This window comes from Dendrobium catenatum, unplaced genomic scaffold, assembly GCF_001605985.2.
Source record: "Dendrobium catenatum unplaced genomic scaffold, ASM160598v2 fragScaff_scaffold_1449, whole genome shotgun sequence".
NCBI lineage: Eukaryota > Viridiplantae > Streptophyta > Magnoliopsida > Asparagales > Orchidaceae > Dendrobium > Dendrobium catenatum.
The window spans coordinates 987,104-990,323 of NW_021319911.1; the positions used below are offsets into that span (position 1 = coordinate 987,104).

General features: G+C 31.1%; 1 non-coding gene across 1 annotated transcript; it reads left to right on the plus strand.

Annotated features, from left to right (window-relative positions):
* The first annotated feature begins 1,227 nt into the window (after window positions 1–1,227).
* LOC114580984 lies at window positions 1,228–1,333 on the plus strand. The gene has a single exon (XR_003702783.1). It is a non-coding gene; the product is annotated as a small nucleolar RNA R71 (small nucleolar RNA).
* Window positions 1,334–3,220: the final 1,887 nt, after the last annotated feature.

Sequence of the window (3,220 nt, forward strand, 5' to 3'; positions counted from 1 at the left end):
AGGTGTTTCCCTATCTTCTTTCATATCAAGCACAATAAAATCAGAAAGGAAAATGAATTTATCAACCTTAACCAAAGCATCCTCTAGTACCCCTTTTTAGATAAGTGAAAAGCCCATCAGCTAATTGAATTGTAACATAGGTTGGTTGAATCTCCTCTATATCTAATCTTTTGAAGATTGATAAGGGCATGAGATTTATGCTTGATCTGAGATCACATAAAGCTCTCTCAGATAATTTATCACTGATAGTTGAAGGAATGATGAAACTACCAAGATCTTTAAGTTTTCTAAGAAGTTTCTTTTTAATTATAGCACTACACTTTTCAATTAATGCTACTATTTCAAATTCCCCTAACTTCTTTTTCTTATTCAAAATATCCTTCATGGACTTTGCATATTTGGGCATCATCTTTAAGGCTTCAGAGAACAGTATGTTGATAGTTAATTTCTTAAAAACCTCTAAGAACGTAAAGAATTATTTATTAAGATTTTTTTGATTAACCTCTAAAGAAAATGTGGTGGGGTTCTCTATACAGCCTTCCTAGTTATTTTTTCAAGTTCTTCTCTAGGATCTGGTTGTTGAATAGGGGAATCAATTTTTAAATGTTCTCTTCACCATTATTCTTTAAAATTGATCTATATCCTTGTACTGATCTCCTAAATATCTTCCCCTCCTAAGTTAGATATTATTATATTATTCATCTAATTTTTTATTATTAATCAACCTAGCAAGATGCCATATATGATCTTCAATTTTTTAACAGTAGTGTATTGATATTTTATTTGATTTCCTAATTGTATAACAACATCTTTTAAGGTTATCTTCCCATTCTCAACATGTTCGATTTGTTCAAAACTTGAAGGGTAACACTACAATGTTGTATGATACGGTGTCACATTATTCACATGTCTAGGATCACCTCTTAAGTTAAGGTAATTATTATACATATTTGGTCCATCCTTGACTTCTATAGTATCCTTTAAAAACAAAAGCTAATTTAATAGTAAGAATAGATAAAGCATCTATTTCATAGACTCAATCTACTCTATTAGGATTTATACTATCAGCGTACCCCTGGAAATTATTATTATCCATTTATTTTATCAAATCATAAGCATCCTCAAATGGCTTAAACATTTATGATCCTCCAATTGCAGCATCTATTATTGATCTAAGAGATCTTACTAATCCATTATAAAAGGTTTGAATTACCAACCAATCAGGAAAAGCATGGTGAGGACATTTTCTAAGCATCTCCTTAAATCTCTCCCAACTTACATTAATTCATTATCCTTTAAACTGGATATAATAAGTGGTATCATTTCTAAGCTTAGTAGGTTTTAATGGTAGGGATTACTTTGCAAGGAACTTTTGAGCTAAATCATTCCAAGTAGATATAGAGCCTAGGGGCAGAAAATTTAACCATATTTTAGCCTTATCAATTAGAGAAAATGAGAACAATCTAAGTCTAATAGCATCATCACTAACACCACTATACTTTAAAGTTATACATATTTCTAAGAAACTAGCTAAATATATGTTAGGATGTTCAACAAGAGTTTCACCAAACTGAGAATTTTATACCATTTGGATAATAGTCAATTTCAATTCAAAATTATTAGCCTAGATAGTAAGTCTACTAATACTCTAATGGATTCCTTTTACTACAGGATTAACATACTCCCTAAGTGGTCTAGCATAATTTGAAAGTCTGAATAGGTTGTTAGAACTTTTAAATTTGTCCCAAGGCTGACTAAGAAGGGGGTGAATTGGTAATTTAAAAATCTCATGGAAATTTTAGAGAATCAATTTTGTAGTTTTTAAGCACAATAAAAATTTATCAAAATAAATTTTTTAACCAAAAAATTAAATTGCGGAAAATAAAAATGGTAAAAAATAAAGATAGAAAAGCATATAAATTTATAGTAGTTCAGTCCAATTATACCTACGTCCACTCTTGAAGACTCTCTCTTCATGTTTTGCATTACACTAAAGTGACTCTCCTTTTGTTCTCATAGCAAGGCATAGAAGCCCTTACAATTAACCTCTCTTCCACAAATCCCCAGTGCGACAGGGTATCATCATCCTTTCACACCCTCCTGAAGTTGGTAGAGTACCATCATCCTTTTACACCCTCCTGGTGTCGGCAAAGTATCGTCATCCTTTCATACCCTCCTGGTGTCAGCAGAGTACTATCTCTCCTTTAAAAATCTTCTTCCAAGAGACTTCAAGAAAGTAGGGAAGAAATTTGAAGAACAAGTGATCCCCACCATTGGGTAACCTTATAAATCCCCTCACAAATTCCTCTTCAGAGATCTTTCACTCTCCAATCCTAAGACACTCTCCAAGTGCACTCTCAAAAGATATTAGTAGTAAAAATTCATAGGAGTATTTTGTTAGTTAGTTTTTAGGACCTTATATAGAAAGGACATGAAAAACCATTAAAATTTGAAATTTTCTATTTGATCGAATTGGATCATACAGTACGATCCAACTTCATACGTACGAACAGTTCAAAATTCCTTGTATGATCATGTACGAACCTATTTTCATACTCTGTTAGTTGTATGTACAAACTGACATCATATTGTACGAATAGTTCAAAATGAACAAGTTAGTCAGGTGAGATTCTGTATTAATTCATTTCATACTCTAGTCAGCATTCTGCATGATATTCATTTCATACAATACAGTCAATTCAACCAATTCATGTTTTGTTTGGTACAAAAATGGATGATTCCATTTCAAACTTTAGACACCGTTTATATGAAACTAATTTTTTACAGTACAAATAGTTCAAAAAATTTACCTATTTATATAGATAAAATGGTACGCACCCATTTCACATTCTGGACATCATTTATATGAAACTATTATCATATAGTATGATCAGCTAAAAAAAAATTGAGTTCATTCTAAATGAACTAGTATGTATCCATTTTGTACTCTTGACATTGTCTGTATAAATATAATTTCATACGGTATGAATAGTTCAATCAAAAATTTCTAAGACATGATTTGATTAACTGCATTCTAGAGGAACACTCAGGTCAAATCATCCTGTATGATCCCATAATCGTACATTACAATTAGTTTAAAAAATATAAGTTTTGACTCACTCCCCTAGTGTGTGTGTTCACAGTTACCCAATTATAATTATACTCTCTCAGACTCAAGAAAAATAGAAAAATTATAGACTTTACTTATAAACCCTAATCT